Below are 17738 nucleotides of genomic sequence, written 5' to 3'. Positions count from 1 at the left end.
ACCTCGGAGCTTCAAAGGCCGACATAGCTCCCACTTTTAGGTCTAAGCATTGAAGGGTCCTGCAGAAATTCTAAAGTGTCCAGGAGAAGGTAACGCACAGCTATTTATAAGTCATTGTACTTTGACTTCAGCTCCAAAGAGGGTCTTGAGATATTGGAACCCGAGAAAGGTAAGTTTTGATGAGCTAGAGGGAAGGAGAAAGGGAAGTCTCTCCCACCCCCTGCTTCAGCACGGCAGCCGTCAGGAGGAGACGGAACATGCGTCAGAGGGAGGTGGAGACCTGCTGGGGACCAACGACTCGCTTCACGCTTCTTGGCAACAGCGAGTCCTGGCCCAGAACATTCTCCTCAGATGGATTCTGACAATGCTGGCTGGGGGGGAAAATGATAGCAAGTAGAGGAAAGAAGTGAAAATGCCAATGGCACAAGCGGGTCTGTTCACAACAAAACAGGGGTACCCCTGGGCCCGGGGTGTAGGGCAGGCAGAGGCGAGTAGAAAAGGGGCTATACGAGAAGACCCAAAAGGGAGCAGATGAGGACCGAATGGAGAGAAGGTGGAGAGGGGCAGGCAAGACAAGGGCTGTGCTTGATTGCCAAAGACAGCCGCAGACTGCTTAGTGTGAGTTCCCAACAGAAGAGGGTTGGACGTGAAGGGGTCCTATGGACACAGCACCCCAGGGCTCTGGTTTCTAGTTTGGGGACCAGAGTGGGAATGTGCTAGAGCAGGCCTACGGAATGAAGAAGTCAAACCACGGGTCTCACTCTGGCAGTGGTCCTCAAGTGCCTAAGAAACACCTGGAGAGCTTGTGAAAAATAGACTCAGGCAGTCGCCCCTTGAAATTCTTATTCAGTAGGTCTGGGGAGGCCAGGAACCTGCCGTTTCAATACTTGCCCCCAGTGATGTTGGCACAGGGAGACCCCAAAACACACCTAGAGCAAGGCTGCTCGGTGTATGCTCGAGAGAGGCTGTTGATGAAGTGCTGGGGCCTCTTGAGAGGTGACATCATGGGGAGCAGTACACGGTTATCCCAAGTGTCTTGGACAGACTGCCCTGCCGCGCTCGCCCGGGATGAACTCTTCGCATGAATTTTTCACTGCAGGGATTCTGACACTACTGGCTGGAGTGGAAAACCCCCAGGCCTGAGGCTCCACCCTCGGTGAGGGGAGGTGGTGAGGGCTCTGTGTCCTCCAGGCTGTGCAAACCATCCTCTGCAGATCTTCCAGCCCACCTCCGGCTCCTCCAAGAGGTCTCCCCACTTGTACGTGAAGTCCCTGGCTTCGCACTTGTGAAATCTAGGACTTCAGCATGGGACATGCTTCTATTTTATTCTTTGCTTTTCTTGGCAAAGCCCCTTCCAGCAGCTTCAGATGAAAACAGTCAAGATGAAAGCATTTTGGAGGCACTTACACAATAATCCTGTCACTCGTGGACTTAGAAAGCAGACCTGCTTTTCCTAAGGATGTGTCAAGCAAGAATGTGCCCCATTAACTGTTATCAAATCCTTCCCCAGAGCCTGGAGGGCCCTCCAACTCAAGCCAGACCCCTTTAAAAAGCCCCTCCAAACCCTTGTCTCAGAAGAAGCAGCCACTGCTACCTCCAGAACGACAATTTCTTATTCACAATGTACTGTTCAGAAAACAGTATCAACCAGTGCCCCGTACTGCATCTTACTTGTGAGTCAACGAACACAGTTTCAATCAGTTTCTGCAGATGAAAATGTTAATAACTTTACACTTTCTCTCAGCATAGAAAAACACACATACACATGCTCACATCCTCCAAACCTCACCCACATTAGATAATGAAAACAAACAGAAAATTCCTAGCAATGTGTTTTTTGATACATTCTACATCCTTGCTGAAACCATCAGTGCAAGTCGGTACTTGCCTACATGTGCTTAATAATTTTCTTTTTGAATTGCATGCGGAAGTATCATGAAATGATCACTTTTTGCTTATAAAAGAGTCAAAACAGAACCTCTCTTTTGCTTAAATCAGAAGCATCATGTTGATCCAGGCTAAAGACTGACTAGCACATCTTTCCTGATGACTGTCTGAAAGCAGTCAGCTTCCACTTGATTCATCAACATTAAAGCAAGAATGGTGAAGACAGGCAAGATGTCTCCAGGTGGGAAGGACACATCCTGGGGTCAGACTTGGCTGGAGCATTGTCATCTTTCAGTGAAAGCAAAACTCGTGCCTCATTCAGAACTATCTTCCTGAGCTGCTATAAAGTCCCGTCTTCAAGGCCCATTCCACGTGGTTATAAATACAATAAACATTCACAGAGTTCTCCCAGGCATCACTATCATTTTGCCTTTACTCCTCCTAACTCTTTGCACATGCTATCGTTTCTTTCTCCAGGAAAATGTCTCTGTGCTGAGGATGGATGCAGTATCTGGACTCTAAGAAATGGCCTATCTTGTACTTTATTTTCCCCCAAACTTATTTGTCCTTCTACCCTTGAGACAGACACATCCCTGTAATAATGTGCAATGACCTGTTGATCTGTGGGTTATTCTCACTCTTTCAGGGAGACCACTGTGTGCTATTTTCACTCCAGACAAGGCTGGCTCATGGAAAATCAACAATTCTCAGAAGGCCACTCTTCAAATGAGCTCCCTAGAGAGAATCCTCAACTCTGAAGTACTTCGTGGGTTCTCCGCCTTTTGGGCCTTAACCAGAGTAGGAGCATCATAAATACATGACGAAGGATTGTACAAAACTGGTCTAATTCTCTCATTGAGAAGACAAGAAACTAAGATTTAAAATACAAACTGGGCACAGATAGTTGGTGTCAAAGATAGGAACTGGGCAGTATTCTTTCCAGATATGATTTGTGAGTTGGAAACAGCCTATATTTAGTGACCTCCAAAAATCTAGGAAACAAATGAAACTCAAACTTTTATTCTCAAACTATAAAATTTGGGAATGATTGGCCAGAGTTTCTGCTTCTATATTTTTAATTCCCTTAATACAAAAGTACAATATGTCACTTAAAAAATTAGAAACACCCAAAGATCAGAAAGAAGAAATGACAAAAATTCCCTATGGTTGTATTATAGGAAACTTCCTTATTATAAATATTATTGCTGTGAATATCATTATGGAAAAGGAGGGGATTTCTGTTTTTGGAATTTTCCTTAGGGTAGATTCCCAAAAGTAGAACTACCAGATAAATAACTGTTCATTTTCAAGGCTCAGGTTGTATGTTGTCTATAATGCATTCTGTGAAATTGTTGTTCAAAGGACTGATATTAATTTACATGCCCACTAGCCATAGATGAGGGACTATTTCATCATACCCTAATGGATATTGCATTTTTTAGCATTGTTAAAATTTTTCCTACTTTGCAAAGTAAAAATTGACAGCTTTGAGTTGTTTTAATTTCCATTTCTTTGATTCTTAGTAAAACTGAACACTTTCACATGTAAAACACTATTAGATGTATTTTTATTTTTTATATTTATGTCACCTTTGTCCATTTATCTATTGGACTAATAGTGATTTTCATATCAGTGAATATGAGCTTTTTACCTATTATAGATAAAAATACAACGATCGTAATTTCTATAAATATTCCTTCCCAGTTTTTGATTTATTGCAAAAGTGTTGCTTTATTCAAAAGTTTATTAGCATTCAAAAAATTATACATATTAAAAATGTAGATACGGAGCCGGGCGGGGCCGGTCCAGGCCGCGGTGGCGGGAGGTGGACGCGGGAGCCGGCTGGGCCGCTGTAGCGAGCGGAGCCGGGCGGAGCCAGGCCAGGCCGAAGCGGCGTAAGGAGCCAGGCAGAGCCGGTCCAAGCCTCCGCGGTGGGCGGAGCCGGGCCTGCGGAGGGGTTTCTCTTCTTTTTTTTTTTTTTTTAATTTATTTTACTTTATTTTATTTTATTTTATTTTATTTTTGGAGCATCTGCAGTACTGGGGAGTTCGTGGGCCCTGGGCGGCCTATTAGGGGTTTGTGGGAAGGGAGGTGCTTGCAGACCCATTTGGGCAGACAGACGGGGGGTTTTAGGGCAAAGCGGGGGGAAGTTGTTGTTTTAGATAGTGTTGCAATTGTGACACGTGTATACCTGTATCTCTCTTCTCCCTATCCGTTCCCCACCGTTTGCCCATCCTCTTTTTCTTTCTTCCTTTCTTCTTGTCTTTCTTTTTTCTTTATTATAATTAGTTTTCTTTTTTTTTTTTTTCGGTTTTTTCTTTCCCTCTTGTCCCTCATCTTCCACTTATTTTTATTTTAATTCAAGTATACAATAGGTGCTACAGGGAACACCTCACATTTGCTGGGTTTTCTGATCCTCCACTGCCTCATTTCTGTGTGAACTGATTTAGGCTACCTACACTATCCCCCTTCCCCTGCATCTTGATATCCACTATCATCTACTGTCTCTCCTATATTCCACCCCCAACCTCCCATTCTTTGATCCACAAAGTGTCTAACTCTTAATTTCTAATACCTTTGTTCTGTTTTCTGTCTATTATCCACTCTTGAAACTATTACCTCTCCTTTCTTTCTCCCTCTCTCATGAAAACAATAGCTTTGTAGTTCATACCATATTCCTCCCAAATTCAGTCATCTACTTCATAAAAGGTACTCTACCTACAGCTATAACTCTATACAATCTACATGAATCTAACCTCCATCCTTCCAGATCTCATATTCTTGCTTTGTTAACATACATCACCAATACAACTTTACACTTTTCCCTTGCTTACACAATTGCCTTTCCCCAACACTAATACTTTCCTCTAAAGTGAACTTAACCAACAACAAGTAACTAGAATAAGAAGAAAAATCTGACAAAGAGAAGATATAACACCTATACAAAAATAACAACTAATTAACCTCCAAGAGCAGACAAAGAAGCTAAGGAACTGATTAAATTCGTCAAAATAAAGAGATGACCAGAAAGCAACAAAAATCTACAAACCAAACCAATAATCAGGAAAACATGGCTGAATCCAATCAACAAACCAATAATCACGAAGGGGAGCAAAACTTGGCACAAGCAATGAAAGATCTTAGAACATTTATCACCGACAAATTTGATGCAGTAATGAAAGAGGTTAACAACATGAAGATATCACTTGGAGGGGAAATTGCAGACATACGCAAAAACATAACAGATATGATGGGAATGAACACCACAGTTCAAGAAATCAAAAATACACTTACAGCAAATATCAGCAGACTAGAAGAGACAGAGCAGAGAATTAGTGATGTGGAAGACAGTACATCAGAAATCAAACAGATAGTAGAAGGGGTCAATAAGAAGATAGAAAAAATCCAATTAGGATTTAGGGACCTGAATGACAATGCAAAACGCTCAAACATACGTATTATAGGCATTCCAGAAGGTGAAGAGAAGGGAAAGGGGTCAGAAAGAGTGTTGCAGGAAATAATGGCTGAAAACTTCCCAAATATACTGAAAGAGACAGATGTACATATCCAAGAAGCACAGCGCACTCCACAAGTCATAAACCCCAACAGGCCCACCCCAAGACATATACTTGTCAAATTATCCAATGCTCAAGACAAAGAGAAAATCCTAAAAGCAGCAAGAGAAAAGAAAACCATCACATACAAGGGAAGCTCAATTAGATTAAGTGCTGATTTCTCTTCTGAAACCATGGAGGCAAGAAGACAGTGGTATGATATAGTCAAGGTACTAAAGGAAAGAAATTTCCAACCAAGAATACTTTATCCAGCTAAACTAGCATTCAAATATGATGGAGAGTTCAAAATATTTGCAGACAAACAGAAACTGAAAGAGTATACCAACAAGAAACCTCCCCTTCAAGAAATTCTAAAGGGAGTGCTGCAGGAAGAAAGGAAAAAACAGGAAAGGCAAAGTTGGAGGAGAGTATAAGACCAACAACAACAACAAAAAAGACAAAAAAAAAATATACAAACAAAATATGACAAACACAAATCCAATCAAAGTATGGCTAACACAAATAATTCCTTGATAGTAATAACACTGAATGTCAATGGATTAAACTCACCTATCAAAAGATTCAGACTGGGACATTGGATAAGGAAATATGACCCATCCATATGCTGTCTACAAGAGACACATCTTAGACCCAGAGACACATGGAGATTGAAAGTGAAAGGCTGGAAAACAATCATACAAGCTAACAATAACCAAAAAAAGGCAGGAGTAGCTATATTAATATCAGACAAAATAGACTTTAAATGTGAAACAATTGTGAGAGACAAAGAAGGATACTACATTTTAGCCCAAGGGAAAATCTGTCAAGAAGATCGAACAATCATAAATATCTATGCCCCTAACAAGGGTGCCTCTAAATACGTCAGGCAAACGCTGGAAAAACTAAGTGAAAGAATAGATACATCTACAATTATAGTGGGGGATTTTAATACACCACTATCAACTCTGGACAGAACATCTCAAAAGAGAATCACCAAAGAAACAAAACATCTGAATAGTATATTAGAGGAGCTCGATCTAATAGACATATATAGATCGCTACACCCAAACACAGCAGGATATACATTTTTCTCAAGCGCACATGGATCATTCTCCAAGATAGATCATATGCTAGGCCACAAAGAGAGGCTGAACGAATTCAGAAAGATTGAAATCATACAAAACATTATCTCTGACCACAGTGGAGTCAAGCTGGAGATTTGCAAGGGACAGAAGCCCAGATTTCACACCACGATTTGGAAATTAAACAGCACACTCTTAGAAAAACAGTGGGTCAAAGAGGAAATCTCAAAAGAAATCAATGACTACCTTGAAACAAATGATAATGATAACACAACATACCAAAATTTATGGGATGCAGCAAAAGCAGTACTGAGAGGGAAGTTTATAGCCATAAATTCATATATCAAAAAAGAAGAAAGAGCAAAAATTGAAGAACTAACTGCACATTTGAAGGAATTAGAAAAACAACAACAAAGCAACCCAACAGGAAGAAGAAGGAAGGAAATAACAAAGATAAGAGCAGAACTAAATGAAATAGAAAATAAGAAAGCACTTGAACAGATAAACAAGACCAAGAGCTGGTTTTTTGAGAAGATTAACAAAATTGACAAACCTTTAGCAACACTAACAAAGAAAAAAAGAGAGAAGATGCAAATACACAAAATAAGAAATGAGAAAGGCGATATCACCACTGACCCCACAGAAATAAAGACTATCATAAAAGGATATTTTGAAAAACTATATTCCAACAAAAATGACAATCTAGAGGAAATGGACAAATTCCTAGAAACACATAAACAGCCCATATTGACAAAAGAAGAAATTGATGATCTTAACAAACCAATCACAAGCAGAGAGATAGAATCAGTTATTAAAAATCTCCCAACTAAGAAGAGCCCAGGGCCAGATGGCTTCACAGGTGAATTCTACAAAACATTCCGGAAAGAACTGACACCAATCCTGCTGAAACTATTCCAAAACATTGAAACAGAAAGAACGTTACCCAACTCCTTCTATGATGCCAACATTACCCTAGTACCAAAGCCAAACAAAGACATCACAAGAAAGGTAAATTACAGACCAATTTCTCTAATGAACCTAGACGCAAAAATACTTAACAAAATACTTGCTAATCGTATTCAACAACACATTAAACGTATTATACACCACAACCAAGTGGGATTCATCCCAGGTATGCAAGGATGGTTCAACATAAGAAAATCAATCAATGTAATACACCATATAAACAGATTGAAGGAAAAAAATCACATGATTATATCTATTGATGCAGAAAAAGCATTTGACAAAATACAGCACCCTTTCTTGATAAAAACACTCCAAAAGGTTGGAATACAAGGGAATTTTTTGAACATGATAAAGAGTATATATGAAAAACCTAAAGCCAATATTGTTTACAATGGAGAAATCCTAGACTCCTTCCCTCTAAACTCAGGAACAAGACAAGGATGCCCACTGTCTCCGCTCCTATTTAACATTGTCTTAGAAATACTTGCTCGAGCACTGAGGCAAGAACCAGAAATAAAAGGCATTCAAATTGGAAAGGAAGAAGTCAAAATTTCATTATTTGCAGATGACATGATCCTATACATAGAAAACCCTGAGAGATCTACAACGAAGATTCTAGAACTCATAAATGAGTTTAGTAAAGTCGCAGGTTATAAGATCAATGCGCAAAAATCAGTAGCATTTCTGTACACCAATAATGAGCAAGATCAGGAGGAAATCAAGAAACAAATACCATTCACAATAGTAAATAAAAAAATCAAATACTTAGGAATAAATTTAACTAAAGAGGTAAAGAACTTATACACCGAGAACTATACAAGATTGTTCAAGGAAATCAAAGAAGACCTAAATAAATGGAAGACTATTCCTTGTTCATGGATAGGAAGACTGAACATTATTAAGATGTCTATCCTACCAAAACTGATCTACACATTCAATGCAATCCCAATAAAAATCAATGCAGCCTTCTTTAAGGAACTAGAAAAACTAACTATGAAATTTATTTGGAAAGGAAAGAGACCCCGAATAGCCAAAGACATACTGAAAAAGAAAAACGAAATTGGAGGAATCACACTACCTGACTTCAAAACATACTATAAAGCCACGGTGGTGAAAACAGCATGGTATTGGCATAAGGAGAGACACATAGACCAATGGAATCGAATTGAAAGCTCTGATATAGACCCTCACATATACAACCACATAATATTCGATAAAGCCACCAAACCCTCTCAACTGGGAGAGAGTGGCCTATTCAACAAATGGTGTCTGGAGAACTGGATAGCCATATGTAGAAGAATGAAAGAGGATTACCATCTCACACCTTATACAAAGATCAACTCAAGATGGATCAAAGACCTAAATATAAGAGCCAAGACCATAAAAACCTTAGAAAGCAGTGTAGGGAAACATCTACAGGACCTTGTAATAGGAAATGGATTTATGAATATCTCACCAAAAGCACGAGCAGCAAAAGAACTAATAGATAAATGGGACTTCCTCAAAATTAAAGCCTTCTGCACCTCAAAGGAGTTTGTCAAGAAAGTAAAAAGGGAGCCCACACAGTGGGAGAAAATATTTGGCAACCATATATCTGATAAGAAACTTATAACTTGCATATATAAAGAACTCCTATATCTTGAAAATAAAAAGATAAACAACCCATTTAAAAAATGGGAAAAAGACTTAAACAGACACTTCTCCGAAGAAGAAATACAAATGGCAAGAAAGCACATGAAAAAATGTTCCAAATCTCTAGCTATCAGGGAAATGCAAATCAAAACTACAATGAGATACCATCTTACACCCATAAGATTGGCAGCTATGAAAAAAACAGAAGAATACAAGTGCTGGAGAGGATGTGAAGGAAGGGGAACACTCATCCACTGCTGGTGGGAATGCAGAAGGATCCAACCATTCTGGAGGACAGTATGGCAGTTTCTCAAAAAACTAGCCATAGATTTGCCATATGACCCAGCAATACCACTGCTGGGTATATACCCAGCAGAACTGAAAACAAGAACACAAACCGATATATGTACACCAATGTTCCTAGCAGCATTGTTCACTATTGCCAAGAGTTGGAATCAACCCAAATGCCCATCAACGGATGAGTGGATCAATAAAATGTGGTATATACACACAATGGAATACTACTCGGCTGTAAGAACAAACACACTACAAACACATGTGATAACATGGATGAATCTTGAAAACCTTATGTTGAGTGAAGCAACCCAGACATTGAAGGACAAATACTACATGACCTCAATGATATGAAATAAACAAGCTGCCCTAGATAGCAAGAGACTGAACGATAGGCTTACAGGAAATCGGAGGGTGGAGGAAGGATATGAGCCGATGTCTGCAGGAGTCGAATTTAAGACGAGATGGTGGTAAGTATGAACACAAAGAAGAGATAAAAGGGGGGCAAGGGGTTGACTTTGCTTGGGGCTTTGCGGGTTTGAGGGTGGCTGGGGAGGGACGGATGGGTAACGTTGCCCAAAAGTGGGGGGAGGGAGGGGTAGCATACGAACCAGGAGAGGGTCAGGTGTTGGTGGAGAGTAAAATGCCGAGAAAATCATATCAAAATATAATAAAGAGGGCTACCTGTTTAGAATGCTCGGAGGGGAGGGTCTGATGCAGGACGGACTCCTGGGGAATGTCTAAATGCTCATTCTGCCAGAGTGGGTGACACCATGGGGTAGAAACCCAAGTAGTGAGAGTGGGGGTGGACCCACATCCTGGGGAGAACTAATGCCATCAAATAGAGGGAACTGTATCCCTCGAGAGAAAGGGTGGCTCCCAGGGCATTGGGGCAGTTGAGTAAGTTAGGACCTGAACACTATTCCATCTATCTCTGGAAGTGGCTCCTCAGGAAACGGAGGTTGGCTATCACTGAGGACACCAAGGTGGAAGGGAAAATGGACGTTAAATGTGTGGAACCAAAGTAAATGGGGGGTAAGAGAGGAGTTTCTTGAGAGTACACAAGGATGGATATAAAACATGTAATATTACACTATAACATATAGGAGATGACAGACTGATAATGTAAACCATAATGTAAAACATAGGATAACTAAAAATGTAAAGAACTGTGTATCCTAAAGTATGCACCACAATGTAAGCACAGATGTCACCTTGTTAGAAAGCTAATGTCTCAGACTCTGTACATCACTTTAAGTAAATATGATATGAATAGGGCGTAAGAGTATCACTGTGGAAGGGAAAAGGTTTTCTGGTGGATGTGTGGGAGTGCTGTATATTATATATATACATTGCTGTGGTCTAGGACTCCTGTGAAGAAAAGCTGAATAATTAGGGGGGGGGGGAAAGAAAAAGATAGGATGTGGAATTTTTTCAAATCATCATTCTTTATCTAAGTTCTTTATCTAACTTTATCCAAGTTCTTTATCTATCCTTTAAGCTCATCGCTATATGCCATTCCCTAGTAAGGGACCATGAAATTATATTGGGCTTCAAATTTCGGGGAGTTCTGGATCACAGAGTGTTTCAACAATGGCAATGGAGGGATACTGGTATGGGGTACCAATGACAGGTGATATATGGCTGACAGGGAGCTGTACAGAACATATGTCCAGGGTGCATGGTAATGTTTGGATATACTCATAGTGGCAACAATTAAAAACCACAGTAGGGGGGGTACTGGGTTCCTGGCCAGTGGTGCTCTGTCGTGGTCCCTAGGGGAGCAGCGACAGTCTCCCAGGTACAGTGGCGGGGACCGGGAGGGAGTGAGGGTTCAACAGTGAGCCCCTGATGCTAATGACTATGCTTGTGAGCTGATAAACCCAAAATAAGAACAAGGCCTAGAACAACTTTGTGCCTGGGAATTTCCTCCTGTCAGCCTTCATGTTACTCAAATGTGGCCAGTCTCGAAGCCAAACTCAGCATGTAAATGCAATGCCTTCCCCCCAGCGTGGGACATGACACCCGGGGATGAGCCTCCCTGGCAACGAGGGACCACTATCAACTACCAACTGATGATGCAACTGGAAAATGACCTTATACAGAAGGTTCAATGCGGATCAGCAGAATATCCATGTCTACATAAAATACCATGACTTTAAAATGCTGTTTGACCTAAAGTAAGGGGGAAATGGAAAGGAGAAATGAGTTTATATGGCTACGAGTTTCTAAAAAAGAGTCTGGAGGCTGGCAGAAGGTTTGCCCCCATGTACAACTGAGCAGAGTCAGAGAGACAGATAAAGCAGATACAACCCCCAGATATTGGTTCCTTTGAGGGCTAAAGAGACCCACGGGAGTTATGGTCATGGCCGATGGGGTTAACTACCAGGGCAGATGGCCCCTCTTTGGAAATGGTGTTTATGTGTGATGAATCTGGACTCAGATGGGATCTCCCTTCATAAGACTTTCATGCCAATGTGCTGGAGGTGCAGTTAATGTTGGGGTTTAAGATATATTTAGGGGATTTGAATCTCTGGACTGACAATGTGATAGCCAGATCCTGAGCCTCAACAGACTCCAGCACCTACAATCTGATTTATTGGACTTACCACACTCAGCTAAGATGGAGTTGAAGAAGGACAACCACCACACCATGGAGCCTAGAGTGATTACAACTGAAAATGGGAGGATTGCATCCAGCATCCAGGTGGAATCTGACCCTCCTCTTGACATAGAGGTGCAATGGACACAACCAATCCAATGTCCACATAGAAGAGGTGGCATTGGAATGGGAAAAGTGGACATAGTGGACGAAGGGTATGGGGAAAGGCAGGAAGAGATGAGAGGTGGAGGCGTCTTTGGGACATGGAGCTGCCCTGGATGGTACTTCAGAGGCAATCACCGGACATTGTAAATCCTCACAGGGCCCACTGGATGGAATGGAGGAGAGTATGGGCTATGATGTGAACCAATGTATATGAGGTGCAGAGGTGCCCAAAGATGTACTTACAAAATCCAATGGATGTGTCATGATGATGGGAACGAGTGTTGTTGGGGGGGGGAGAGGGGGGGTGGGGGGATGGGGTTGAATGGGACCTCACATATATATTTTTAATGTAATATTATTACAAAGTCAATAAAAAATAAAAAAATTTAAAAAATAAAAAAATAAAAAAAAATAAAAAAAAAATGTAGTTGATAAGTTTTGACTTATGAACTTATCCATCACCTCAAAAGTTTCATGTTACTTTGTAAGCTCTTCTTCTTGACCTTCCATCCTCTGTCCCCAAGGGACCACTGATCTGCTTTCTGACATTTGAATTAGTTTGCATTTTCTATAATTTTCAATGAATGAAATCTACAATATATACTCTTTTTCTGCTTACCTTCTTTCACTCAGCATTATTATTTTGAGACTCATCTATCTTGTGTATATCCATTGCTCACTCCTTTTTTTCTTTTTTCTTTTTTTTTGCTGAATAGTATTCCATTCATGGATATGCCACAGTTTGTTTACTATTCACCTTTTAATGGACTTTTGGGTCTTTCCCAGTTTGGGACTATTACAAATCAAACTTCTATGGACATTCACGTACAAACCTTCCTGTGAACATATGCTTTCATTTCTCTTAGGTAAATACCTACATATGGAATGCCTGAATCATACAGTAGGTGTATGTTTGAGGTTTTGAGAAATTATCAAAATGTTTTATATCCCCACCAGCAATATATGAGAATTCCATTTCCTCTACATCCTTGCCAGTACTTGGTATAGTCAGTCCCTTTAATTGTAGGTGTGTGGTGGTATCTCACTGTAGTTTTAATTTGCATTTCCCTAATGCCTATTGTATTAATCAGCCAAAGGGATGCTGATGCAAAATACCAGAAATCTGTTGGCTTTTATAAAGGGTATTTATTTGGGGTAGAGCTTACCGTTACCAGGCCATAAAGCGCAAGATACTTCCCTTGACTAAGTCTGTTGCTGCGTTAGAGCAAGATGGCTGCCAGCCTCTGTCAGGGTCCAGCCTTCCTCTTCCTCTTAAGGCTCCATGTTCCCAGCTTCTTCCAGTATTAGCTGCAGGTTTGGATAAGCCTCATCTCTCTCCCAGGGCTCGTTTCTCTCTGCATTCAGCTGTTCTGGTCTCTCCGCAAGGTCACCTATAGACTATAGGCTCTCTCTCTACCCAGGGCCTCTGCTGTGTCTATGGAGCAGTTTCTATTCTTCTGTGTTCTTCTCCTGTGTGTTTACTTCCCAGGGTCCCAGCATCCAAAAACTCGAACTAACTCCTCTGCCATGTCATTTTCTCTGTGAGTCCCCGCCCACCAAGGGAGTGGGGACTCAACATCCTACTGATGTGGCCCAATCAAAGCCTTAATCATAATTTAATCAAGTAAAAGTGAAACCTCTGGATCCAACACAATTTAATATGCCCAGAGGGATAGACCAGTTCACAAACATAATCCATTATCTATTTTTAAAATTCATAAACAATATCAAACTGCTATACCTACTGATGTTTAGCATTTCTTCATGTGGTTATATTCCATCTCTATGTCTTCTTTGATGAAGTGTCTGCTCAAATTTTTTGGACTTTTTTTAATTGGATTGTTTATTTTCTTATTCTTCAGTTTTGAGAGTTCTTTATTTATTCTGTGTATAAGTACTTCATATAAACCTTGAAATATTTTCTTCCAGTGTGTTATTTTTCTTTCCATTGTCTTGGCAGTGTCTTTTACCCCCTAATTTGAGAATTTAATACATCACAAATTGGGAAATTGCAAAGTACTCAGTCAGCATAGGAACAATTGGTATTGATTTGGAAGAGTCAAAGTTTTTAATTTTGATGGAGTTCAGTTTTTCAATTTGTTTCTTTATGGATTGTGCTTTTGGTATTGCATCTAAGTACTTTTTGTCTAACCCATGGTTACAAGAGTTTTCTCCTATAGTTTTCAAACTTTTACAGTTTCATCTTTAGGTCTATGAGTCATTTAAAAATTTTAGATGATGTGAGACATGAACCAAATTTCATTTCAAGTATATATTCAGTTGTTCCAGATCACTTGTTAAAGAGACTTTTGTTTCTGAATTTATATTTTCATTAAAAATTGGTTGTTCATATATGTCTATGTCTGGATTCTCTATTCTATTCCATTGATTATTTTGTCTGTCATTATGCCAAGACAACGGTAATTTTATGTCTTAAAGTCAATTTGTTTTTCTTTTTCATAATATACTGACTATTCTAGGTCCTTTGCATTATCATATGAACTTTTAGAATAAATTTGTCAATCTGTATTAAAAAAAACCTGCTGGGAGTTTTACTAGGATTCTTTAAATTTATAGATCAGTTGAAGAAAAAAACTTGATTGATTACTTAAATTATTGATAACTCATTGACCCATAAACAAGATATACCTACTTATTTTTGTCTTCTTGAATGTCTCTCAACTATGTTTTATAGTTTTCAGGTTTTTCACATCTTTAGTCAGATATATTCCTGAGTATTTCATGTTATATGATGCTATTATAAATGGTATTGTTTTTATAATTTCAATTCCTGCTTGTTTTTCCAGGATCCTTATATACATTTGTAAACTGATTTTTGTATATTGATCTTGTATCCTGCAATCTTTCTAACCTCACTTATTAGTTCTAATAAAGTTTTGATAACTTTCATGAGTTTTTCTACTTAGATGATCATGTCATCTGCAAATGAAAACAGTAACTTATTTTTTATTATGATGTATCACACTCACTAGAAAGTCCAGTAAGTGTTGAATAGAAGTGGTAGAAACAGATATTCCTGTTTTGTTCCTGTGTTTAAAGGGAAACTTTTCAGACTTTCACAATTAAGTACAAAAATAAAGACGCAGATTTTTCAAATATGCCTTTTTATCACCTTGAAGCAGTCTCCTTCAGTTCCTAGCCTGCTAAGAGCTTTTAACAGGAATGGTTGTTGGACTATGTCAAATGCTTTTTCTGAGTATATTGAGATAGTATGGTTTTTCTTTTGTCCTTGTTTATATGGTGAATTACATTGATGGATTTTCTAATGTTAAATCAACCTCATATGATAGTCATGATGTATTAAAATTATATATATTGTTGGATTCAATTTGCTACAATTTTGTTTAGAGTTTTTACATCAATGTTCACAAGCGATCTTGGTCTATAGTTCTCTTTTCTTGTAACATCTTTGGTTTTATCAGAGTAATACTGGCCTTATAGAATGAGTCAGGAGGTATTCTCTCATTTTCAGTTTTTTGGGAGAGTTTGTGTAACACTGATATTATTTCTTCCTTTACTGTGGAATTCACCAGTGAAAGAAACCATTTGAGTCTGTAGTTTACTTTGTGAGAAATTTAGTAACTACAATTTCAATTTCTTTGATAGATGTAGGATTATTCAGGTTATTTCTTCTTGAGTGAACTTTGATCTTGGAGTTTGCATCTTTCAAGGAATTTGTCTCTATCATCTGAACTATTTAATTTATTACATAATTATTCTATTATCTTTAAAAAAAAATTTTTTTTAGGAAGTACCAAAGAATGAACTCAGGACCTCGTACATGGGGAGTAGGCACTCAACCACTGAGCTACCTCTCTCCCCTCTATTACCGTTTTAATACCTGTAGATTCTGTAGTAATGTCCCCTCTCTTGTTTCTGATATATTTATGATATTGTTAATTTGTGTTTTCTATCTTTTTTCTATGATCAGTCTGGCTAGAGTCTTATGGATCCTGTCAGAGAACCCGTTTTTTGTTTGATTAATTTCTCCATTGTTTTTCTGGTCCACTTTATCTTCTTTGTTGGTTTATTAGCCATAATCCTTCATTGTTGTTTCAGTAGTGGTAGTTAGGGCTTCTAGTATACATCTTTAAGTGATCACAATCTCAAGTAATATGATACTATTTCACATATATTATAAGATCCTCAAAAGCGTACCTCCATTTCTCCCTTTCCCAGGTTTTGGCTTTTATCACATATTTTACTTTTACATGTACCAAACCTTATATTACGTTGTATTCTTGTTTTAAAAATCATTTACTACTTCAAGAGATTTTAAAAACAAGAAAAATTACTAATTTAACCATGTAGTTATTTCCAGTGCTCGTCAGTTCTTTGTGAAGATTCATATTTCCATCTGGTATCATTTTCCTTCTGCCTGAAGGGTTTCCTTTAAGATTTCTTATAGTGCTTGTCAGATGCTAATGAATTCTTTCCATTTTTGTGTATCTAAAAAAAAAAAGCCTTTATTTCACCTTCATTTGTGAAAGATATTTTCTATAGTATAGAATTCAAGGTTGGCAGATTTTTTTTTCTTTCAATTCTATAAAGATGTTGCTCTACTGTTTCCTGGCTTGCCTAATTCTCTGACAAGAAATTTATTAGCCATATCCTTGTTCCTCTGTGTATAATGCATCATTTTTTCCTCTGGCTGCTTTTGGAACTTTTCAAGTTTTTTACCTTTAGCAATTTGATTAAGATGTGCTCTCATGTAGTTTTCTTGTGCTTGGGTTTTTTTGAACATCTTGGATCTCTAAATTTATAGTTTTCATGAAATTGGGAGATTTTTCAGGCATTATATCCTCACTTATTTCTTTCTGTTTCCCTCTCCTCCTCTCATTTGGGGGTTCCAATTCTAGTTACATTAGGTGTCTAAAGGTGTCTCACAGTTTGATGCTTTCTTCATTAATTTTTTTTTCTTTCTTCAATTGGGTAAGTTTCTCTTGATATGCTCTCAACTTCACTAATCCTATTAATCTACTATTAATCCTATCCAGTGTATTTTCCATCTCATACATTGTTGTTTTCTAATCTACTATTAATCTAATCTACTATTAATCCTATCCAGTGTATTTTCCATCTCATACATTGTAGTTTTCTTCTTTGGAAGTTCAATTTGAATCTTCCTTGTCTATACTTAATTTTTTGAACATATGGAATACAGTTACTATAGTTGTTCTGGTACCTTTCTTTGCTAAAATTCTAACATTTGTGTCAGTTTTGGGTTGCTTTCGATTAATTGATTTTTCATCTCATTATGGGTCATAATTTCCTGCTTCTTCTTGTGTCTAGTTTTGCCTGAAGCCAGACACTATGAATTTAACCTTGTTAGTGCTCAATATTCTTGTATTCCTATATATATTCTTTAGTTTTGCTCTGCGACACAGTTAAGTTACTTGAAAACAATTGGCTTTTTTAGGTCTTGCTTTTAAGGTTTGTGACGTGATACCAAAGCCATGCTCAGTCTAGAGATATTTATCCTACTGCTATGGCAAGACTCTTCAGTTTACTCTACCCAATTCCCTGTGAATCAAA

This window comes from Dasypus novemcinctus, chromosome 6 (genome assembly GCF_030445035.2).
Source record: "Dasypus novemcinctus isolate mDasNov1 chromosome 6, mDasNov1.1.hap2, whole genome shotgun sequence".
NCBI lineage: Eukaryota > Metazoa > Chordata > Mammalia > Cingulata > Dasypodidae > Dasypus > Dasypus novemcinctus.
The sequence above is the reverse complement of the archived record's forward strand: the minus strand, read 5'-3'. Positions refer to the sequence as shown.